The sequence below is a fragment of the Sorex araneus genome, chromosome 6, assembly GCF_027595985.1.
Source record: "Sorex araneus isolate mSorAra2 chromosome 6, mSorAra2.pri, whole genome shotgun sequence".
In the NCBI taxonomy this organism is placed as follows: Eukaryota; Metazoa; Chordata; class Mammalia; order Eulipotyphla; family Soricidae; genus Sorex; species Sorex araneus.
Window position 1 is genome coordinate 18,443,760 of NC_073307.1, and position 26,430 is coordinate 18,470,189.

At 38.2% G+C, this 26,430-nt stretch overlaps 1 protein-coding gene across 4 annotated transcripts in view; it reads right to left on the reverse strand.

Moving 5' to 3' along the window:
• The window catches only part of ARHGAP26 (Rho GTPase activating protein 26), a 486,560-nt gene that overhangs the window by 272,998 nt on the left and 187,132 nt on the right, over nucleotides 1-26,430 (reverse strand). The gene's annotated exons all lie outside the window — the stretch shown is intronic.

A 26,430-nucleotide genomic window follows, 5' to 3' on the forward strand; every position in this document is an offset into this window, starting at 1 on the left:
CAAAGGAGGAAGACATAAGGATAGTGGTGGAAACTCTCGGGCACTTTGACGATGGTGAAAGTGCAATAACTTGGTACAGCAAAACCATGAAACTTGTTACTTAAAGGACACTTTTCTTAAAATCACATAAAAGAATTCCATGTCCAGAAACATGGCTAATGTAGTCTTGGGTATATTCATGTATTTATTCCATATTCCTTCATTTATGCCAGACTGATTAAGGCACCATTATCTGTAGAAGCCTTTCTGAGTGAAAGGTACTTCCTCTCCTTGCCCTCCTATACTTTCTGGTAACTTCTATCATTGGATTACTATTCTGATGGCCTTTATTTTGGCTTGTCCCCTATCTATACCTACTTCTGTTAAAAGTGCCGATTTCAATCTCCTTTGGGGAAATCATTCCTCCTCCAATGTCTGTCCAGGTGACTCTCCCTTCTGTTGCCCCAAGACCTAGATCTGTCCAGTCAGCATATTTTATCGTCCCTGTTTCTGTCCACAGTGACTGGCATGTGACTCAACGAGACTTCTAATGGAATAAAGGGGTGGGGGGAAGAGGCATTCCTTCTAGAAACTGCTGACTGTAAGGGCGATGCAAGCTTAGAGTTGAAAGGACTAGAATGACTACCGGGTCACCAATGAACAGGTGCAATGTGAGGAGGAAGACAATAGAGAAGAAAACTTGAACACAACAAAGTCTGCACCTGGACTTTTAGCCATATGAGCTAAAAATTCTTTTTACCTCAAGCCAGTCTCTGATATTTGTAAGTCCACAAACACAACCTTGCTCTATTTTTTTCCTTATATGGCCATCTCCTACTTGATCACAAGTCCTCAAATAGAAAATACAGTGTTTATACCATCATCTTTCTAATTCCATAATTAACAAAAGACCTGGCTCAAAAGCACTCAATATACTGGGTCCTGGAAGATGGCTCAGTGACTAAATAAATATGTGCCGAGGGCAAGCAAGGTCTGGAGTGCTGGGTGAGGGAGGGAAAATTGCTTAATACAACTATTCTCCTGCTAAACAAATGCTTTCTATGTACTCAGATCACAGGTATAATATCAATAACAATAAGAATAAAAGAGAACTGATTAGGGCTTCTTATATATAAGAATGGTAATAAAATGCTGAGATTTTCCCTTTTTGCTCAGCAGAAACCAATACTAATAGCTCGCTCTGCATATCCCCAACTCAAACATATCAAGATTTTTTTTATTTTTAAGAAAACCAATAGTCTCAAAGCAGTGCCAATGAAACAGCATCACATGAAAAGAACAAAGTGACTCCAGCAGAAAGGGAAGATAAGCAGGAGTTTCTCCAGCAAAGATTCTTACCTCTGCAGGCCCTGACCCTGAATAACACGTACATTTCTGTACATGGAGGAACCACGATGAACTTATACTTTCAAAGGTCAGAGAGTCCATAAAGGTTCAGAACCACTAGTCTAATGGGTATAGTAAGAATTTCTGGCATTTCATTTCTCTTCCCCTATTAATTCAGCTAGAGGAAACTGACCATAACTCAAAAAAAAGAGACAAGGAAATAATCCAACTGGAGCTGTTTCATGCACAAAAGATAGTCTTCAAGGAACCAGTCAACATAAAATTAAATTTTGTTTGTTCATTTGAATCTGTTCTTTAAAGGAAGAGAGAAGAATTTAAAGAGTAATTCACTCTACTGGAAGTGACTGGCGGCAGTCAGCATATACCCAACTAAGTGAAAGGTAAAGAGCTTTGTCTTCTCCCTGCCAAGAGTCTGTCAACCCATAAAGCTTCTTCACAAAATGCCCAGCCTATTTCAAATGAGAGAATGGCATTAATCTTAAGAGTGAAAAACAAGAAACAAACTAAAGGCTCACTAAGAGACTACATAAATATTATATCCCAAAACAACAGAAACATGATTCATTAAATATTCACTAAGCAAGTACTGTGAGCCAGAAATTAGCATGCATCCTGTTTTGAGAAATGGAGGCAAAAAAATGCAAAACCGAAACCCATATAAAACATAATTCTATTAACCAATATATACATATACATATGATAACTATGAATAAAAAGATAACTGTACCCTTAAGCACACAAGTGCCCCAAGCACCTCTGGGCATGACCCCCAAAATGAAAACAAACTGAAAAAAACACAAGTGTATAACATAAAAAAATGATATTCTAATGTGAATTTTTTGAGAGAGAAGAGATTGAGACATTTTCTTTAATGATGAAATAATTTAATTCCATACTTGGAGCTATTTAATATGCAATTTAACAATATATCTAAAAGAACTGCATCTTATACCAGTGATCTGAGCTTAAGTTTACCTTTGTCATTTTTTTGCCATGTGACTTTAGATAAATGAATCTCTCCATGAGTCAGTTCCCCAAATGTAAACTGAGGATAGTCATAGAGTACTTATTAAGATTGGGCAAATTAATAACAAAACAGAAGAAGAAAATTATAACAATGATGGCAACAGAGGAGGTAAAGCACTCCCAAATACACTTACTACCATGCACAGGGAGCCTTACCTGAAATTCCTCTCAGTATAGGCCCAATTCTAGTCCTTTTATGAATCCATTCTCCAAAGGTAACAGCAACTTCTAGTAACATCTTACTCCTGGCTGACTCAACAATTTATCTGCCTCCCAGCAAATATTTTTCATCTATCTGCTTTCTTCCATACCAATAAGAATATTATTTCTCCAGTAATAAACCTTCTATTCTTTAACCACTTTCTTTCTTTCCCTTAATGATATTAATACTGACCTAGGAACATTCTCTTGTTCTAATTAGTAACCCCCATTTCATCCCATGCCATCCGAGCCACTCAACTGAGTCTAAGATTAGTTGGCTGGTTGGTTTTTGAAATGTATTGAAGCATATTCTTCTCCCCTTAAATTCTGAACTGGATTTGTATTCTTAGAAGACAGCCCATTCACCCATCCATCACTTATTCTTCAATGCAGTGATATTCAATCACCAGCCAGAGAACTGGTGCCAGTCTCTGGCATGAATAGGCTGAAGACCACTACTTTAGTAAATGACAACAGTGAATACATTGTGCTAGGTGCTAAGCCAGGAAGGGTACCTGAGTCGACCATGACACAGTCAAGTGTTAAACTGCTACTACAGACATCTTTCGGCAACTTGGGAGTCTAATGGAACTCAAAATTTACATTTACTTGATTTCCTTACACAACTAGAATTGAGTTTGTCTTACTGCCACTGTTTTTACTTACATGTGGCCGACTCATCATTTTTTTCTTCTCTTGAACTTTATTCCCAACAAAAGAAATTACAAGACTAAAGGGTATTAAAATATTTTTAAACAAACCACCCTGATAAAAACCATCTGTTTTATCTTGTGTTTCCTCTGGGTTTCTGTATATGTGTGAGCCTGTGTATATGGATCTATAGTATTGTAATCATAACACACATATACTCTCATAATATTACTTTTTAATGACTAAGCATTTTTACATTTAATATTTATGATTTAATACCAGTATAACATTAAAAGATCTTTCATAGAAGATTTATGCTTATCATTATGTGACTTAAGAGTAGTATACTTATTGAATTATTGGCAAAACACAGATTGTTTCTACTTTAAAAGATTAATTAATCATCAATAAATAATTTTCCTATATAGATTCTTTTCTAACTATAGACTAGGAAATTATTTTTTCAAGCAATGGAATTATCAAAATCAACTTTAGAATGTAAGTCTTTTAATAGTCAAGTGGCTTTCCAAAGGCTTTAACAATTTGATGTACCTATACTTTATTATCCACCCTAAAGAAAGGAAGTCATGTTAAAGATAATCTAGTTATTTCTATTTTCAATTGGGAAGCTAAACATTTATACAAACTCTGATAGACATTTCGGGGGGGGGGGGGATTGAGGGGCTTCTGGACCACACCTAACTGTGCTCAGGGCTTACTCCTGCCTCTACACTCAGATATAAGTCCTTACAGTGCTCAGGGACCATATGTGATGTCAGAGATCAAATCCAGGTTAGTTGCATGCAAGGTTAATGCCAATTATTGTACTATCTCTCCAGCCCAAAGATTATTTATCCTCTTAATGAAACATCACATGTCAACAGAAGACATAGAGATAAAACATCAGGCATATGGAAGTCCTCTAAAACATTAAAAAAACGATATAAATTTGAACCCTGCAGGAAACAGGGAAATCAGTCATGAAACTCTCAGTAAGCAAAAGTCATCTGTATTCAGACGCCTGGAGGTTCCTGTGCAGATATGCACATATCTTATAAAGTATTCTATAGAGCAGTGTTTTTCGACCAGGGACGGACCATATGGCACCTCTGAGGGCCCCTGGGATATTCCAAAGGTGTCATTAGTAATCATGTAAGTGGGTTGCATAACTAGAAACTAGAATCCAACCATCAGGATGGGGGGAGGGGGAGATGAGAGAGAGACTACAAAAAGGAAAAGGGTGCCGAAACTTCTTTTTAATGAAATTTTCCAGGAAAGTGGAACATATCAAGAACAAATTTTAAGACTGAAGAACTTAGCGGAATCTAACCCAAATCAAGTACGTTGTTCTTTATCTTTTGATCTGCTCAATACAATATGTATCCTTAAATATAAGGGGCTATATTTTGATACTATATGTCTTATTTCAACTACCAGGCATCATACATAGAAGTAGAATACAGCAGGTAAAATTTCTGCCAACTAACACAAAATTCAAACTAGATATATCTGAGATTAGCCTTATTTCTTATTGTATTTTGTGTTCATTTGGAAAACCATTATAATTTAACTGCCTCATTTTGACTTCTGATTACTTTCTAATCATTAACAACCTGGAACACTTAAGCTTCCAGTTTTTCCCCTTTGTTAAGTATCTGATGATGTACAAATAATGCTGCAGATATTCTGATAAGCAAAGTGAAAGTTTTATGATGCACAAATATGTGAAGTTCTTCTGTTATTTAAAAGTTATTTTGCCCACAATTTATCTTTTTCCAAGATACTCAGATAGATGTCAAGAGCTAAGGACTCTATGTGAGAGGGAGATACCCACCTCTATTCTACCCCCTGTGCATCTGGCTTGCCTGTTTGGGAATTCATGTTGCTTTCTCTCACTACTCAAACAGAAGTAGTGCTTTGTATATAAATAGCTTTGCCAACCGGAATACTTTTTTAGAAACTATTTAATTAAAGACCTGTGATTTACAAAGTTATTGACAGCTGAGCTTTAGGCATACCATTATTTCTATATCAATCCCACCAGCGATGTCAACTTCCCTCCATCAGTGTTCCCATGCTACCCACCAACCTGACACTTCAGCAGCCACATTTCAAAGTTCTATGGCTGTAATTTAGATCTCACGTTTTGAGGGGTTTTTTTTACCTTTCTTAAAGAATGAAAACCAGGGGTCAGAGCAATAACACAGCCTTCCACATGGCAAACCCAGGTTTGATCTCTGGCACCCCATAGGGTTCCCAAGCCCACCAGGAGTGATCCCTGAGCACTGTGAAAAGAAGAAAAGGAGGTCGGAAAAAGGAGGGAGGGAGTCATCACCATTCAGTACTGTTAGTCAAGGAAGGAAAACTCATGGATCTTCTGGCTGGCAGATTAAGAATATAATTAAGATACTGATTAAGATACCCAATAATAAGTGGACACTGGTAAAGGAGCTGATGTTGAAACACTGTCCGCCTGAAACTCAGTCACAAATATCTTTGACACTTTGTAACTCACAGTAATTCAATAAAAGGTAAATGTTTGAAAAATATCCATTACCAACCATAGATCTAGATGCAGAGAATCTAGAAGTGTGCTATAAAGGGTCTTGGCTTTTCTCTCACCATTCCCCCCTCTTTTTCAATACTTAGAAGCAAAACTATCTCCACCCATGTAGTACATACTAAAAACTGTTTGCTAAAGAAAACTCCAGATCTGGACAAATCTAAAGGAGACAAAACAGCAAAATGAGTAAAAAACTGGATAGGTCATTTCACGTTTATCAGGGTAAATGCCTATAAACATGTACGTATGAAAAACGCCTGTTAAATTAAAGATCTCTCATGGTGAATTTGAAAAGTGTCTGGCATCATCTGTAGGTGAAAAACAGAGAGAGTTTTAGTTTGGAAATGTGCTCCTTTACTTTTCTATTTGTCTCTCTCCTGCTTTGCATGAGCCTTAAAAGTTTCTCATTAATTCCATCTCAGTACCAAACACATAGGTATCTCAAAGGGAAATGATATTTTCAACAAAGCCAGGAATACTGAAGGTTAGGAACATTGGCCAGAGTTCAACAGATGCATAATTTCCACCAGAAGAGGAATCTGTCATCATTTTTGTTTAATAGACATTGAAAATGAAAACAACAATCTTGGATGAGAAGTTATAGCAGAAGGTGGAGGGATGCAATGGGGAGAATAAACAGAAATATTTTAAATGGGACATTAGAAGAGAACTATTTACTTATTTTGGATTTAGGGCCTTGCAGAAGGGGCTCAGGGACAACTCCTAACTTGGGTGTTGAAGAATGTCCCCGATTACGCTTTGGGGCATGGGGTGGAGGGTGGTGGTGGGGGATATGAGGTGACAGAGATAAAACTTAGGCAAAGAAGAAGCAGATAATCTAATCCTTTGAACCATTTCTCAGGCCCCAGTTTAATTCTTTTAAGGAAATCAAGAATACGCAAAGTTAAATATTTCCAACACAGTGCAGTTTTTAATAATCAAAAAGTGGTGGAAAATAATAAAAATAACAAGAAACAGGTATGTTAAACTTATTTCTTATTATAATCAGCTATGACCTGAAATACAACTTCAGTTCTGTCATTAATCCACTCTTACCCTTACTGCAAAACTGGTAGTCAGAAAATATCAATTTTGAAATGTAAAATGAACAAGTAAAATTTCCTAAATTTGTGAGTGCTACGCCCTGTTATGTCATGATTTCCCTTTGTGACAATGCGACATCTAACCCCAAGTCCTCTTTTACATCCAACCAATAGTGATTAAAGAGTGTCTACTACATGCTGGTCCCAATGTCGCCACTGAAGAGACCAAGGAGAAGGTTTATTTAGTTCAAAGAGTGTCATTCGAAAGGTGAAAAACAGATCACAAATAGAACAGGCTGTGCAGGAAATACATGGGATGATATGAAAGAAGCTGGGGGGAGGCATGAGGGGAATCAAGGGGATCAGGAAAAGCCTCTCTGAGAAGGTACATTTAGGCTAAGATCCGAAGAACAAAAGAGCGAGTTAGATAAAAGGACCTGGGAAAAATCGTCAATGGCATGTGGAAAGGCCCTAAGTGGAGGGAAGCATGGGGGTCCTAGGGAACAGAAAGCTGGTCAAGGAGGCTGCCCTTCGGGGCCGGAGCAATAGTACAGTGGGTAGGGCGTTTGCCTTGCATGCGGCCGACCCGGGTTCAATCCCCGGCATCCCATATGGTCCCCCAAGCACTGCCAGGAGTAATTCCTGAGTGCAGAGCCAGAAGTAACCCCTGTGTATCACCAGGTGTGACCAGAGCCCCCCCCCCCCAAAAAAGCAAAGGAGGCCGGCCTTCCTGGCCACAACTGGCACTGAAGTTATCTTCTCTGGGAAGGGGAAATCACTGGAGTGCCACTGAAGTGGAACTGCTTTTCACAATATACAATATGTTCAACAATTTTTTACATTTTTAAGTGTCAAAATGCTAAACTTAATAAAAAAATGAAAGAAAAGCTTTACTGGAAACAAACAATAAAATAGCATGTTATTAGCAATAATAGCAATATATAACAATCTGTGTTCTTCAATCTTCTTACACCTCCTGTCTTCTATACAAATCCATGGACCAGCAGTTATTAGCAAGGCGGTAACCCAGACATTTTCAACTTCTATACACAGTGACTCGGCACCGGTCTATAGATAAGCAGGTACAAACCACTACTATAAATGACAAAATGACATGGAGTCTATGCATTCATGACATACCTAGCATTTTCTAACTTTTAAGAAAATATTTGTATACTATGTAGCTTTTTACAAGGTTTCCCAAATTGTCACTCATCTCCAACCAGGTTTTTTGCACATATTTACTAGAAAATAATCACATATAAGTAGACTGGCACTGTTCAGAGCCAGGCTGTTCACGAGTTATTTGGGACTTAAATTTTTCCTGTTGACTTGAGTGCAGTATTTGGCACTCTGTCATCCATAAGGCAAACTGAAGTATTAAACCAAGTTCACTGGCCCTGTACAATCCAATTTCTTTCTTCTTTCTCTACAACCAAAAGTCACTTCTTGCTCTATCAGTTTGTCCCAACTGCCTTATGAAGAACAACTTCAAAGCTGGAGAGATATCAAAGTGGGAACGATGCCTGCCTTGTAGAAGGGTGACTCAGGTTCCACTCAGGCACCACTATGGTCTCCCTCCCAAGCGCCGCCAAGAGTGATTCCTGACAGTAAGCCCTGAGCATGTGTAGCCCAACTCCATCCCCATCCCCCCCAAAATTAAACAACCTCAGCTAAACCATTAGGTCACACATGACACTGACTTTTCTATGCAATCAAGTGCAGAAGTTTGGGTGACAGTTATTTCTGTCTCTAGTGATCATTTCCACTCTGGAATTTAAAAATAAACAGACACCCATTTCTACTGCATAGACTGAGCAAAAGACTAGAAATCATCTTCATATGCAAAGGTCCTGAGCTTGGTCTCCAGTACATGATCCCCAAACACTTCTGGTGTGGCCTTGATGACCCTTAACCCCACAGAGCCCAAGCACTGAACCATCTGGCTCACACAATCAGGTTGAATATCACCAGAGGTGGCCCCAGCCTCCTGAACATTACTTGGGAGACCCTCCCCCAAATAAGACCAAACCCACACCACTCCCTTTTTCCTTCTTCACTTCATAGCTCAGACAAGAAATCATAAATGACAAGGTCAATCCAAAATTTGGCCACCAGATAAGCTATGTATAGTGACAAAATTCTAAAAATGTCTTCCTCGAAATATTCCTTACGATTAAATAGTACTATGATAACCATGAGCAAGTCCAGAGTTTCCCTACAAGGGGCAGAATGGCTCCCAAGAGAGCCCCAGGATATACCAAAGGAATCACAGGTAAAAATCACGTAAATGGGGGTCCACTGCATGAAACTAGGAAGCTAGCCACTATGAAGAGACATAAGAAAGTGGGAAGGGTGCCATAGTCAGAAAAAGGTAGAGAAACACTAGCCAGGTGACACTGAGTACTTTAAAAGCTAAATTTCTCAGGCTGGAAATCAAAGCAGCAGTTAGTGTACCCCAAGTCTATGAAGGATTCCACACACTGCTATATGTTAAAAATGGAGAAGGCCATGTCTGAGGCATGTGGGGCTGCCTATAGATGCAACAGTGCAACAGTAAGCCCTAGCAGATGGCAAGTATAACTCATAGGGTTCATGACCTATAGTTGAGAGAAACTGAATTCCACCAATCACAGTGATAAGCCAGAAAGAGAACTCCAGATCAAGGTGAGAGCACAGCCAATCAACACTTTTGAGATTCATTTTGCCCCCAAAGCCTAGATATATTGGATTTCTGATGTTTAAAGTTATGAGCTAACAATAAGGGGGTGTTTAGCAAAGATTCCCAAACTTCTTTGGTCTGTTGCCCCTTTTCAGAAAAAGAAATGTACTCAACACCTCTTAGTAATCTATCTTCTTTAAGCAAAGAAACATATGGTACAGGGGTTAAGGCACTTGCCTTGCATGAGGTTAACCGGCTTCCATCCCTGGTCCCTCATATGACTGTTAAGGTATCCCTCAGCCCTGACAGCGATCAGTTTAGTCATTCCCATTTTACAGTAGAAAGTTTAATAAAAACAAATATGCAGATTTTCCTCTATATATTTGACTTTCAAATTACATTCATGACTTCCTACAAATTACCACAGCTCTATCTCAAGGTTATAATATTGAAGGTAAGTTGTAGAACATAAATCTGCTAATACTGTTTATTTTTAATATACAGCTGCAATGTTTATGCTTAAGTTTGATTATAATGGCAACTAGGAAGCTTTTCAATCTTGCAGTTCCCTACTATTTGGACCTTTTACAAGGTTTATCTTTACATAAAAGTTGAGTCAACATAATCATAAAACTTACTTCTTTAAAATATAATCTGAAAGTCAAATTAGGAATGGAGAGAGAGGAAATATATATGAGATTTAAAATCTTTAAAATTCAAACAATGACCATAACAGTCTTGGAGTGCTCTACTTAAATTTTCATTCTACGTTTTGAAATTTCCATACTGATCTTTACTTTCAAACAGAAGGTCTAAATCTTCCCTCTTTTACTTCCAATGTGTTCATATTATGCTAAAGTTACAGGTTATTCTTAACTAATCCATTACAAAATAAAAATCTTTCCAAAAAAGTCATGTCAAGTTTATGCAATTCAAGTAGCTTTCCAGATTGCAAACCTGAGCCGGTACAAAACATAATATGTGGAAGTGGGAGGCCTTGGGTGGAGAATGTGGCGAGAAGGAGAGTGATTTGCAGAGTTCTGATATCATGAGTTTCCTTTGCAGCTCAACAGCTCAATTCTCTGTACTTAAAACTAAATTCAGAGTTGTCACGTAAGGGTGCAGGAGCACTTCCTAAAAAAAAGGATGTACTGCAATGTACGAAGAGATTTCCCAGACAGAGAAGCAGGAAATAAGAGTACAAGAGAGAAATGCAGTTCAAATTAGAATGGAAAGTTGTAGCAAAATCTACTGTTTCTCGTGTGTGTGTGTGTGTGTGTGTGTGTGTGTGTGTGTAGTTTTATGTATATATCAGAAAGAGCATATTGTTAGAATATTATTCCCAAGAAGAAAAGCCACAGAGTACATTCTTTTAATGTGAAGACTAACATACTATAGTCAAATGAAGGTCTTAAAGATGGTAGAGTAGTAGGGTAAGAACTAGGAGACAATTTTACTTTTTCCAGGAAAATGAAGCAGCAAATAATCAAAATAGGATTCTTTTAAATCAAAATTTAATTTTTTAGGCCAGGGATTAGCTTGGCAGTAAAGCATTAATCTTGCACCTGCAAGGTCCTGAGTTTGATCCAACAAGGTTGTGCTACTTGTTGCATAGGAACTGCATGAGGTGGAAAAATTATTTGTTATTTTAACCTATGCACAAAATCCTAACAAATTAATTAAGTGCTTATGGGAAATATAATTTTTCTAAAGTGTTGTATGACTAAGTCACAGAATAATCTATATTCAATTCTAACCACCAAAAGGATAATAACTACTGAAAGTTAATTGAGGACCTCAGCATTTTCCCATATTCCATTCTTTACAGTGGGGGTGTTGTTTTGGGTGGACCTCTCAAGCAGTTCTCAAGAGGTCTGGAATCCCCCCCCCACCAGCAATTCCTGGTGGGTAAGTGCAAGGGTCCAAGCATGTGGTGCTGCTGAAGCCCTGTGGTGCCAGGAATACCCAAGCTACATCACTAGTGCTGGGGGTCTCCAGGGCCAAACCCAGCAGTGCCTGGCGGACCACATGTTACCAACAATCAAACCAGCTGTACTGTCCACTTCAGTCCCATTTTGCATTTGGGGAGCATACCAGTTGGCATCCACAGATCATTTCTGGCTCTGTGGTGAGAAATGACCTTTAGCTATTCTCAGTGCTGGGGACAGAACAGAGGTCAGCAGGAAGCAATGAAAGTATCTTAACCCCTGGACTATCTCTCTGGCCCCAATTTACCATTCTTAATTCTGACTAAAATCATTCTCCTCTAAATTTTCTATAAAGAAAGTCATTATTCTTATATAGTTTCTCTTCAACAAATGCAAAATGGTCTCTTTGACCATGATCATTGTTCAAGATACAAGATTCATGGGCCTCCTACAACCCAACAGTTCTGAGTTTCCAGGGATGTGACTCAGTGGTACAGTGCCTGCCTGAAATGAGGCCACATTTCAATCCCTGACACCAGATCACCCTGCTGTCAAAAGTGATACTTGACTCTGTCAGTGGATTCTTGTGTGAGCTGAAATGCAACACAATAGCAAAAAGAGACAAAATGAGGGAAAATGTCCAACAGCTTTTATAAGATGTACAATTTCTCTTTGCCCTGCTTTTGAATGCTTATCTGCTGGAGAGAAATCAGGAGTCCAGCATGATGCCCTGGTGTAAATAAAAGTGTTAAGCACAAAAAATAGCTAGTTGAGCTTTGAGTCCTTTTATTAGTGGTCCATCTTTATTCATGTTTTCAATTAAGAATAATTCGCTTTCCAAGGCAAGTCTGTAACTTCAGAAATTCAGATAATGAAAACACAGATCAACAAGGCTCTCTATCTCCATCACTATGTTTCAAATCATGTATACCTTTATAATAAAATGCAGATTTAAGCAGTGCAGGAATTCTCAGCTAATCCTTTGCTGAACTTCAAAAGTCTTAAGTAAAAGAAGACCTCCGCAGAGACTGTTCCAAGGACATAACTGGCTGACTAGACTCCACTCTTTGCCAAAACCAAGATTCTGGAAATCTAAGCAAACCAAGCCAAGTAATTGGCAAGATTTACAAGGACTCACTCGAGTGTGCTACTTGTTGCATAGGAACTGCATGAGGTGGTCTGCCCAAAGAAGCAGGTAACAACAATCTACTACTCATTGGAATAAGTCACCTACCCCTTCCATTTCCCAGATGCTATGGTGCTAGAGGGCTGGAGCAATAGCACAGCAGGTAGGGCATTTGCCTTGCATGCAGCTGACCTGAGTCCAATTCTTCCACCCCTCTCAGAGATCCCAGCAAGCTACTGGGAGTATCTTGCCTGCATGGCAGAGCCTGGCAAGCTACCCGTGGTGTATTCGATATGCTAAAAACAGTAACAACAAGTCTCACAATGGAGACGATACTGGTGCCCGTTCGAGCAAATCGATGAGCAATGGGATGACAGTGATGGTGCTGGGGGAAAAAAATGACTGATGAAGATAAGGGAATCTGCCAAGTTCCCAGGAAAAAGGGTGCAGAGAACCCAATGGTTATCTGAACTAACAAGGAAATGTGTTTAAGAATGAAAAAGTTGAAGAGAAAACTGAACCAACTGAGTCTAAAGAGGTGGAGCTGAGTATCAAGGACAACTCATCAACTCTTTAGAAAACATATTTTGAACACACAGGAGATATAACCTTAGGGATTTTCAATGACTAGAACAAAGGGATTCTACCAGAAGCAAAGGGCTCAGTCCAGACTCCACTTGGCCAATGGAACACAAAAAGAAGACATTGCTTGACAAGGGCTTTAACTGAGTAAATACTGTAATAAGTCCTTTGAGTAATTCCATTTACAAGGCCTAATGTTCTTATACTTCACAGAAATAGCAGGCTTAATAAATCTTAACTACTTTTAGTGGTTTTTAACAAAATTCTCCAATATCTAGAAATTTTTTCATCATAGAAATCAGCTATAAAGTTAAACCATATATATTGTTTGCAAATTCTTATTCTGTTGATTAGATAGCATACTTGCTTACCTTATATAATTTTAAAAAATTGGGGAGGGGGAAAAATCCTTCAGTGTACAAAGGAGATAAGACAATTGTGATCAGATACTATCAGAGATTCAGGTCAGAACAGAGTGATTCTAGTATTGGCATATCCCACCCAGATGGACTGTGCCAGCCAAGTATCTATCTAAGAAGTCAGCTCTCATACAAAACAGACATTTCTGTGAACCCATCCCAGATTAATAGTTTAAAGTCCACCCTCAGCAGAGTTGATAGTCACTGCATCTTTATAGGGAAAAATGAATGGAAAAATCTATTTTCCTTTGTCTTTTGTAAATTGTTTTCTGTACGTTCCACTTCGCTAAAATTAAAAACAGGAGATTTGCCTTGTCCATCTAAGACAGGTGGCCTTAGTTTTGACAAGTCCCAAAATAATTATACAAGCAAGACATAGACAGGTTCTCCAAGGTCAGAACTTAAAGAGTCAGCCAATCAGAGAGGAAGGAGGTGGTGAAACAAGCAGGTGCTTGAAATGGGCTGTCGAAAGCTCCAAACGTTTAAGAAATAAGACTCTGAAACTACACCCCCCCCCCCACACACACACACACATCTGTATATATTCGCTGCATGGTCTTTCTTAGGTGGAAGCTTTACAAACAAACAAAAAAATTGTTCAATTTAAACAACCCCTGCAGTACGAAGAAGATTAGAAATCTATACCAAAAGAGGAGAGAAGGAACTATTTATGGCTTAGGAGCAGGTGCATAATCTGTGTGCTTGTAAACTCTCAATACCTATACAGTGGCTTAGTTTAAACTCAATCAATTTTCACTGAACTGAATCCAGAGGCTCAAATTTTGAAGAGCTGGTGACAACATCTGTGTGCCAGAGGTCAGTAGCAGTGGCACTTCAGAGAGAGCAGGTCTGGTTGGTGCCGAGTGCTCCTCCAGTCAATTGAGACCACAGCTCAATTTGAGAGCACTAATTAAAGCAAAGTGTCATATGCTAGACTCCATTGTCTCCATGCCACTCTGGCTGTAAACACCGTAATAAAAACAAACAAGCAGGCACAAAAACACCAATTGCTAATGGGATTCCAGTACTGACTGAGACCCCTCAGAATATATATCTATTTCTGCCTTTGAATAACAGAGAACGGTCCCTAGGACAGGGATAGGATTCACTGCTGGTTTTGTAACATTACTTTTTCTTCTTTTCTTTTTGGTTTTGGGGCTACTCCTGTGGTTATCCCTGGCTCAATGCTCAGGAGCTGCTCCAGACAGTGAGGAGACCATGTGGTGCCACGGATTGAACTCAGTCCACTGAGTTATCTCTCTGGTCCTAGTATTCCTTTTTCTAACTGGTAACTTGCCAGTTAGTCCCATGTCCCCTTCACTAAAAAGGAAGGTCACTGTAAGCTTAAAATCATAAGAAAATGTCTATGGGGAATCAATGAAGGGGAATATGAAAGCCAAGTCAATGAGAAAGGAAAGAAAGAAAGAAAGAAAGAAAGAAAGAAAGAAAGAAAGAAAGAAAGAAAGAAAGAAAGAAAGAAAGAAAGAAAGAGAGAGAGAGAGAGAGAGAGAGAGAGAGAGAGAGAAAGGAAGGAAGGAAGGAAGGAAGGAAGGAAGGAAGGAAGGAAGGAAGGAAGGAAGGAAGGAAGGAAGGAAGGAAGGAAGGAAGGGGGAAGGAGGGAGGGAGGGAGGAAAAGGAGGGAGGGAGAAGAGAGAAGGAGGGAAGAAGAGAAAAGGGTGGGAGAGAGAAAAAGAAGAGAGTAAGAGGGAGAGAGAAAGAAGGAGGAGAGGGAAGAATGGAAGGAGAGAATCCTGAGCAGTGTGGAAGCAATATAATAACTTCAAAGCTTAGGACTAAAAAGCAAAGCGACCCAAGTATTCTTCCCTTCATAATTCAAAAATATTAATTTGGAACCAAAGAGATAGTACAGCGGGTAGAGCGTTTGCCCTGTATGAGGCCAACCAGGTTCAATCTCCAAGACACTGGTTATGGTTCCTCAAGCACCACCAGGAATGGTCCCTAATTACAGAGTCAGAAGTAAGCCCTGAGCACCACCAGGAGGCGTGACCTTTTAAAATAAATTCTCTCTTTTTATATGTATGTACACATATATTTATATACACACATATGTACATAATATGTAATTACACATACAACATAATTATATTATGTGTAAATAACATGCATACTATATTTGTAATATATACATACTATATATTTAAATATATAATTATAATATGTAATACATATATTATGCATATATGTTATGTATATAATACATAATACATATAATACACAAAATGATAAGTAAGTCGTAAAGCCCACTCCTTCCCCAGGCAGGGCTCAAAAACAAAAATAAAGACAGAGAGGATGAGATCAACACCAGTCATCAGCAAGTCTACAACTTTCTGCATTTGACAACATAGCGGTTGACAAGAAGGCAGAGAACAAACCTAAGCAAGTCATAGCCACCCAAATGTCTCATATGAACACTACTAAAAGAAATATTACATTCGTGTTTGTAAAGAAGTTCCACGAGAGGAAGCTAAAAAGTACTCCAGTGTATTACAACACTTGCCATCGCTGCCTCCCCACAATTTTTTTTAATTCCTCTCAATTTACCCCCCAAATGCTAATTTCCTTAGTCTGGCTGAGGTCAAGCTTTTGTTAAGTTTTATGATGTAAACAAAAAAAAATGAGCAATGACTATAAGAGGGCATAATGCGAAGCTAAAGAATTTTAGCTTAGTTTCTGGTTTCCCATACCCCCTTCTCTCTTTTCTATTTTAAAATAAAGAGGTGAAGACAGGGTGAACTTAATTTCCTTGGCTTTGGGTCAGCAAAGACCACACAGCTTGCAGGAACAATGACAGCTGGCTGGGGCCTGGCCAGGGCTAACTCCCTCTGGTCAGCCTTTGGTGATAACCACTAGACCACACGTCTGCGCTATTTTGGGGTGGTCAAAAGGGAACAGTTAAAACCATACTACAACATGTCTTTGCTTTTAGGGTGTATTTTCTTCCAGGGTCATGGAGCAGGATTTTTGGAAATATACCTAAAACAGATGCGGTCACACTGGTATCAGGAGTCCTCGTCACTTGACCATACTGGGTCTGATTCAGCAAAGCCCAGTTTTATAAAAATACTGCTCACATTCCACACCTCCCCACAAAGCAAACAAACTAATTCACTTATTTCTAAAACTCAAAATGACTTCATGGATGTCTGTCAATGTTTTAAGTGCTATCCTTTATTTGAATCATAATGAATATTACTACTTTTTGGCTTTTAGGGTTTAAAAGAGAACTGCGGGAAAAGGTCTGAGTCCATTCAATCATTCTTCACACGAACAAAGTCACTCAAAAAAAGATCTTCCTTTTATTGACTGCCTTTCCCACAGAGGAAAAAAAAATCTTTAAAAAAGCACTTGAAAGTAGTCCAACCATAATCTCCACTCCCATGAATCACTGCCGTAACATCTGAGAGAGGCCAACAGTAATTGGTGCTGCTACTAAAAGGGAGAGGTCGTACTATGGAATGGATATTAAGATAATATTACAGCCTCGAATGTCTTTAAAACAACAACTATAATAAAGATAATAAACACAGTAAATTGCAGACAGATGATGATGTGAAAAGAAGGAATAAGAGACAGTCTACAAAAGACCCAGATGTGTTTTCCCAAAATCTATGAGCATGAGATTCATCTGAGAGAACCTTCAAAAGAAGGCAGGAACATTTGATTATGGAAAGGTATGAATGGTCACCTGGATAGAAGGAGGAGACTGACACGAGTTGTCAAATACATCCCAAGAAAGGGACAGAGATAAGATAGTGTCCGTCTGGTTAAGTTCCATTAAAAGTCAAGTCTGAAAACTATTCTAGGTTCAATTAAACTAAGGAGATGTGACAAAGAAATGCAATGGCATCCAGGATCCTCCTCTAACCCCCCCCCAAAAAAAATTGATAGTGGGACAGGTGCCAAAATTTAAGATCTGTTAAGTAGACAATACTGCATCAATATTAATTTCCTGGTTTAAAAATTATACTGTGGTTATGAAAGACATTAACATTTGGAGTATCTGGGTAAAGAGTCTTCTGGAACTGTTTTTGCAACATTTTTATTAGTCTGAAATGATTTCAAAATAAAAAGTGAAAAAAATAATAAATTTTAATGAAGTAACACACAACACAGCTATGACCTCTGGTAAATTATTGACTTGCAAAAACGTGACCCTCCAGATGGAGGAAACAAAAAAGGGAACGGTTAAATTGACCTTTATTCTAACTCAAGTGAACAACTAATTAGTGACAGAAACCTTCAGTTACAGTCTTGCTTATGCCTCTCCTTGGCAGTAGTTAGGCCTAAACCCAAAAAATGGAGGAATGAATTGCCAAAGAGTAAGAAAACTGTGTATAGAGTTAAGATAAGGAAACAGCAACACAATTATTGCCCCCAGAATTAGTACAGTGAGGGGCAGGCATCTTCTCTAAGGTGGAACTATGCGTAGAGGGTAGAAACCCATAGGTCAGGCTGGGGTGGAAGTGGGGGGCATATCCATCCCAGAGTTTTCCAGATGAGCACCCCTTAAGTATCAGAAACTGAGTTCTGGGGCACCCAAAGAAGGAATGAGCTATTATCTCCTTGAAAGCTAAAAAGGCCTAGAGAGCACCTGGGTATGTCTCACAATCTGAAAACTGCTGTTAGCACAATAATTGTGAGGAAGCTCCTGGTCTTCCATTAGAATGAGACTCCAGCAAAGATAAAATGAGAAGTCGTAAGAGGCAAGGAAGAATACTAGAAAAAAATGTCAGTTCATACCTTGAACTTTAGAAAGCAGAACTGAGAAAAATGAAGGCTGTAATCCTAAAGCCAAAAATTGAAAAAGAAGTGAAAATAACACTGTATATAGTATGAATCACGTCAGACACCATTCTGCATACTTGATATTAATTACTGTATACAAAGGTAAAGACACAAATGGTGTACTTGAGCAGTATAAAAAAAAGTTTTGGATCTCATTAGTAACTTGAGAAATGAAAATAAAAGCAAGATCCAATTTTTTTGTGTGTAGACACATGCATACAACACCCAAAAGCTCATAATACACAGTCTTAGCAAAGGTGTGGGAAAAATGGGCACCTTTGTAAGTAACTGGAGGAAGTACAATCTTGAACTTTTTTGTGCAGATTAATCAATATCTATTAAAATATAATGTGTATACCATTCAACATATAATTACATCTGGTATAAATCCTAGAAAATGCTTAAATAGGTTAACAGTAAAGTACACATGAAGATATTCACTACATCACAGTAATGATAAAAGGCTAAATAATATCTATAAAAGTACTATGGCTCTATACAGTAAAGAACCTCTAGGCTCTGCCCAAGCAGGCTAGGGACAAAGGCTTCCTAATGAAAGCACAACTACACAACTGCAGCCAACGCCAATGACAGAGAAGGAGATGTCTGAAAGGAGAATGTTCTCTATCTCGCTATTATGACTTTTACTTCTAGTAACAAAATCAAAACTTGCTGATTATGAATTTTTTTTTCAAAAAAACAAAAGTTAAGGGTCAAAGCTACAGCCAATCCTATCCCCCAAAGGCTAAGCTCAAGTAAAACAGAGACAAAAATAATGACAGAAAATGAAAGGAGGCAAATAAACAAAATTCAAACAAGAAAAGCTCATACCTATTAAGCTAGTAAGTCGTGTGAAGATGAAATCAGCAATGATCTGAAACTACAGAAAATGCAAAAAAACAAAAGGGCATATCTGCTACTTAGTCCCAAAATATGAACAACAAATGAGAATATTAAACTAAATTTGTGAAGACCTGGCGAGGTAGATGGGAAATCACGAGCAAACCTGTCATTTCAGGTAAAGAAGAATACAATCTCCAAGAGTTATTACATCTGTCCTTATAATGTATTTTAATATGGCAACAGAGACACAGATATTTAATACTTTGAAAACCACAGATTTTTTCATAGGTCATGTAATTCTAGTTTATGCAGTGTTAAGAAAAAGAATCTAAAGATTTTGCCTAACTGATCCATAAATCTAAGGCACAAATTAGATTAGTGTAACTCAGCTAAATTCTGATTCAAGTATAGTTATATAAACATAAATTACAAAATTTCAACTTTACAGAATTTAGGTTTTATGAAATTATAAAATCAACAAACTTAATTTACTTCTATTGTCTCATATAATGGTAGGAAATCTGAGGAAATTTGCCTCTATTGTCTCAGATAATGGTAGGAAAATAAGAAAAGCAAGGATAAATTAAGTTTATCCTCAATCCTTCAGTGTAGTTTTAACATTAATTATTCAATCAGTATTAGTTTTATGCTAGTCAATGGTAAAATAGCCAAAAATATTGATAACCGGTCCATTTTCATTTTGGTGTCCTCATTGTCCTTTAAAGTGATTGGCACACACCTATAAATGCTAGCTAAACTGAAAGAATGCCTATGACCTGAATAAATGCCACCCTTAAGTTTTTAAGTCATAATATAAGCCAAAAAGTTCTGGCTATTAAGATTTCCATTTGTTGGGAAAGTTTGATCAACTACTCAGTATGAAACAATTTTATCTGGACCAGAGAGATAGTACAGCAGGTATTGCACTTGCCTCGTGTGCTGCAGACCAAGGTTGGATCCCCAGCACCCCATAGGGTCCTTTGAGCCCGCCAGGAGTGATTCCTGAGCATAGAGCCAGGAATAAGCCGAGTACCACTTTCTGGGTGTGTCCCCCAAACAAAACATTTATCTGACCTTCTCCTCATCATTTTCCAAGTCAGATTGATCAACTAAAGATTCCCTGATTTTCAGGAGAAATTTTCTCTGGGATGAAAGTGAATATTATGAAATTTCTTTTTTTAAGACTGGAGCACATAATGTGATATAAAAAAAAGCATACTCTGATGGATTCCACCTATTTTAAAACATGTGATTTACATAAAGCTTGCAACCTAAGACTTGATCCAGTTAACAATAAAACAAACAAAAGAACAGGGAACTTTATAAACCAATTTCCCAGCACCTTGGGGTGGGTGAGATAAACAAAATGAATTGGAACCCTCACTTTGGAATTCTTCACTGGCTCACACTATGTGTCATTATAAGAGAGAAACATAAAATGGGCATAACTGGCGTCCCAAATAATCATTCCACTCATATAAGATTGAGGCATCACTACATACAAAGGTTAGAAATTTAACTCCACACCTTCTTAGCCATCATTACTCCTCTGATTGCCCGTTTTCTGAAGGAAAGGAGACACAGTAGAATGGTGAGTTGAGCTTATCATAGCCAGGTCTGGGCTGCATTCTAGCAAAGGAAGCTATTACTTCATGCTCCTGTGCTCACAGCCTGAAAGTCCAAAAGCTAAATGAAATGACTTTTTCCATACTAGTGAAAGCAGTTCCTGTTCTGCACTCTGATGAGGCTACACAAGGTGACTTTAAATACACTGTGCTTAAAAAAAATAAAAATAAAGTAAAATTTAAAAAGTCAAGTCACTTGGAAATAGAGCTAGGAAAAGAATCTAGGTGTTTCAATTTCTCAAAAAAATATGGTAATAAGAAATTTTTAACACACACACTTCACTAGGGAAGGTCATTGTGCTACCTGGATTACAAACACACAGATCCTTACATGAAAATTTTACACAAAGACTATAATTAACTCCATTTTTAAGGCAAAGAGACACTCAGAGGAAGGATTATTAGGTGTTACAGAGTGGGGATGAAAACTCAAGCTTGTCTGGGGGTACATCCTTAACCACATGATCTGCATCAAATTCTGGAATCTCATTTGAACAGTAAGCAATCTTCCTTTCTCCTCTAGATCCTCTGACAGCTGTCTTTCAGACATCAGGTACACAACAGAAGAAGCAATGCAACTGCTCATTTATTCCCTGGGTCTTGAAGAACTAGGGGTATAGAGCTTGGGCATAGTAGAGAAAGGTGAGAGATGGGCACACTTCATTTAACAGGTCCAAATGGACTAAAAGAGAAAATTCCTTGAAAATGGGGGTGAGTAGAAGAAGCAAAGATGGCATGGCATATGCTCTTATTAAAGGAATTGCTGTTTAATTTTTAATTTTATTCAGTGCAGTAGTCACACAGAGAAGCTCCACTTATAAGTGGAACACGAATCCTAACAATTTGTGCGCAGAGTAGTAAAAGTATAGCACAGGTCTAAAAGCTGGAAGCCAGTCTGATTCTGACCTACCATTCTCCTTCTGCTCTGAAGCTACATGGCAGAGCTATCTAAAATTGCCAATATCTGGCTTTTTTTTTTTAACTGACAGAGGTGACAATTATGTAAGTTTGAAACAAATACATAATTTAAATACAACTTTTGATGATATAACACCCATCCGGAGTTTTGTGTATTCTTTTTCTTTTGTGCTAGGAATCAAACCCAGGGCCCCAAACACAGGCGGCAAGTACTCTACGGCTAAGCCACATCCCAGGCCCCCATACTACCTGGTTACTACAAGACATCAAGGAGTACTCATTGAAATTACAAAAGTATTTTATAATTGCTAAAGAATCCTTGGGCTCTGAAAAAGGATTACTACCTTTGAATTTAAAAGGTAATATAGGCAATTCCAAATAGAGAACACCAATCACAGCTGACAGAGCATACAGAAACACAGTTTAAAGAGGAAGATCCACTCTCCAAGGCTCTAGATTGCCCTATTAGATTCACTGAGTTGCTGAATCATCTTTCCAAAGTGAACAGAGAATAATAAATACTTCAAATTGATTGCTGACATCATGTTGAGAATGCTGATCAGCGGGTAGTAATTTTTTTTAGAAATATGCTCAACCACCAAAGTTCAAAGATAAAAGGGGAAAGAATTTTAGTTTCTAAGAACTGACAGAAAATTTAGGGTCTCGAACACTTCTCTGAACTGCAGTTTTAGTAAGGTTTAAACTAAGGCTACATTTCCAATTTAATATGGAAAGTCATCTGCTCCTCGACCTAAGATAATGTCCATAGAATTAAAATGGAAGCTTCTGTGGCTACAATAGTGATTCTAGAATTTGTCAATCCAGAGTTAATAGAAAAACGAAGAAAATTCAGAATTATTTCAAAACTTAATCAGAAGAACTATCCTGCTGATAAATAAAAATAGTTAGAGACACACATTAAAATGCCTTTCACTTTATTTTCTTGCCCTACTGCACTGGCTAGACTGGAGCGATAGCACAGTGGGTAGGGTATTTGCCTTGCATGCAGCCAACCTGGGTTCTATTCCTTTACTTCATCCCTCTCAGACAGCCCAGCAAGCTACCGAAAGTATCCCGCACAAGGCAGAGCCTGGCAAGCTACCCATGGCATATTCGATATGCCAAAAACAGTAACAAACAGTTTCACAATGGAGATGTTACTGCTGCCCACTCGAGCAAATCTGATGAACACTGGGATGACAGTGTTACAGTGCTACTGTACTGGCGAGGACTTCTAGTGCTATTCTGATTCAGAGTGATATGAGAGGACATCTTTGTCTCACTCCCATTCTTAGAGAAGAAGCATTCCATCTCGTACCGGTAAGAATGACACTTATGGTAAACTTGTTCTCACTCCTAGCCAAGCACCAATGAGCAAACTCTTTGAATATAAAATTTAATGGAATAAAGATCAGAGTGGTGAGAAACTATGTCACTGTTTGCCTACCTATTTTCTACCCCTCTTTCCTCATAAAACAATACTTAACTTTTCCCTTGGGGAACAAAAAACTTCCCCACTACCTATGCAGTCTGATGCAATGGGCAAGTGAGTGAGGTTTGGCCAACTCCTCAACATCATTATAAGTACTCTGTCAAATAAAATGCAAACATAAGACTTCATAAGAATTATTAGGAAATTATTAGGCAGTGCTCTGTCTACCAGGCTTATAAATTTGTAATCAACAAGCTATGGCCCATGCCCTAGGCTGACCTTCTCCCTATTTTTGCACATGATATCCCACTGAAATGTGGCCATACTCATTCATTTGCATACTGCCCATGTAGCCCTAGACTCTCAGCACCAAAGCAGAATAGCTCTAACAGTGACCACATGGTTCTCAAAGTCTGAAATATTTACAATCTGGGCTGTCACACACACACACACACACACACACACAAATTTACCTGATCCCTGTTTTTGATAATAAGATCTAGACTGGGAATAATTAGGAAGCATATCACCACTATTTGGACAGAACCTATTGGAAATGAAGGCAAGATTATAGAAAAACCTAATTATCAATGTTATCAAAGTTCCCAGATTCAGCTAAACAAGAACTATTAAACTCCAATATATGCCAGTTATGTAAATTTATAAATATGTAAATATATAAATTTGCAAATCAATAAATTCATCTTTTCCTCCAGCAAGTTTGAACTTGGTTTAATTTATCTGAATTCGAACTCACTATACAGGTAAAGTAAACCTGCTCATTTTTAGGACTACAATTCTAAGTTCTTTCTCCATTATACAGTCATCAATGCCATGAAGACATTTGACATTTCTCTAGGCCAGAATGTCACCGGCTGCTAAAACATTGTAAAATTAAATGTTCTGAAATTCATTTAGATTTATTTTCAATCCACCACCCACAGATACTACTGAACAATTAAAATGAACAAAGGAGAGAAACCAAAATTAGCTTCCCTTCAAATAAAAAAATTAAGAATAATAATCAATCACAGAAATAGGAGTAAGTATAAAAACAAAAGGGAGGTCCCACCATTAACGTCTCCCTACAATAAGGGAACTATTCCCAGACCAAATAAATAATGAGGTTTCTGCTCCCATACAAAAGCCAAACCTCCCAGGGGGATAGATTTAACTAATTAGGGAGCTGGTGATTAAAACTGGAAGTGCTAATTGCCTACTGGGTATATATCTCCAGTAATGTTCCCTAGGGGATCTCAGCAATAGGAGACAAAATTAAGCCTAATATTCCTGCCAATTATGCAGAATCATTGTCTGCATTTATCTCTCTCTTTGGGAAACTAAAAATTATGTGGAGGTGTGGTTTTTAATGCAAGCTATAAGTTCCTGGGAGAAAATAAGCTCATATTATATTTAGAAATAACTCTTTTGTGTTTAAACTTGTTTTAATGTGTACTTTCTAAAAATGTTGCTTTTAACAGAATGCTCTCCACCTGCAGAGGCCAGTGGTTAATCTACAGTAAAATGAAGTAGTTAGGAAGAAGACCAATTATACACAGACAGGGAACGGATATCAAGAAATGGAGGGAGAGAGGCAGGGGTGGCTTAAAACAGAGTTGGTGATGAAATTTTAGAACTCTAACATATTGGAGGAAACACACACACAGAGACACATGAGTGGGAGCAGGAGACATGCATAACAAGAGGAATATGCCCTCACAAAACTTTTTCTTCCTGGTAGGCTCATACAACATAAAGATTATTTAAAAGAATCACTATCACTATCATCCTGTTGCTCATCAATTTGCTCGAGGGGCACCAGTAACATCTCCATCGTGAGACTTCTTGTTACTGTTTTTGGCATATCGAATATGCCATGGGTAGCTTTCCAGGCTCTGCCGTGCAAGCAACTCTAGGTAGCTTGCCAGGCTCTCTGAGTGGGGTGGAGGAATCAAACTTGGGTCAGCCACGTGCGAGGTGAACGCCCTACCCGCTGTGCTATAGCTCCCACCCATTACTATAAAGAATTATAAAAATGAACAGAAAAGATATGTAGGTGGATAATTGACATTTTATTATATTAAAGATTGAAAATGTGTCTTGGGTCAAACATGGGTTCAAATTCTAACTTAGTGACCGTGGTGAAGACTGCTAATCAGCCCCATAGCGTTCTTTCTCCTCTTCCTTCAAGTAAAAAGATGCCTTGCTTGCTAGCTAGCATTTGAGTGCCTGGGGACAGACTAGATTTCCCATTCCTCTTTGCAAATAAATGTGGTCATATAATTGTGTGTGCACCAAACTGGATGTTTTCATCTCCATTATCTGGTGCAACCTTGGAAGCCGTAGGTTTAGAACAGCAGAATGACCCTGTGAAGCAGAAATTTCTGCACTCTGAGAGATATAAAAGCTTCATCTTATTTGAGCTACAATATTTTGGGAGTCTTTTACAGCAACCTAGCCCATTCCCAACTAATACAGTCACTCAGGGGAAGTTATTTCATCTCTCTAAGGTTCAATTTCCTTATCTATAAAATAAAATCAAAACATTTATTTTGTAAGTACTAAGAGGAGAAAGGGTTAAGAAGTATAAAGTGCTTCCCTCCCCCCCCAAAAAAAACACTCAACTAATGGCAATTCATAACAGTAGAGACTGTCTACTTAGAAATCTGCTTCCAAAGTCTGAGCACTTCAAGCAGCAACTGCATCCACAAGAGCCCTACAGGTAAAAATGTGCCTTTGCTTTGAGAGAGTCCTATCAGTAACAATATATCCCAGTGGTATCTGATATCAGTTCAAGAGGAGAATTAAGATTAAATAACATCCAGATTTGGTAAAACTAAAACCTCTAAACAGTTCTTTAAATATGCAGAAAGCATGAAGTGTTATGGAAACACTAATTGTTTATGCTCTGGTGACTACACTGGGTTTCGTGTTTATATACAAACAGCTGAGTAGAACAAAATTATAATAATCAATACAGATCATCTAAGCAGAGTCAGCTGAGAAAGATACATAAACTGGACTCATAAACATTTATACTGGACACCAAGCTCGATATTCAGCATTGTGCATCAGTGAGATCTATGACTTAAAGCCCGTTGTATGTGGTTCCCCACTTTGGACAATGCTTTTGAAAGGGATATCGACTGGCAGTTTGACATTATGAATTACTCTTATTTTTCACTAATGGGACGTAGTTATATTTACACTTCTTAAAAAATAAGGGCCATACCTGGGAGTACTGGAGGGCCATCAGGA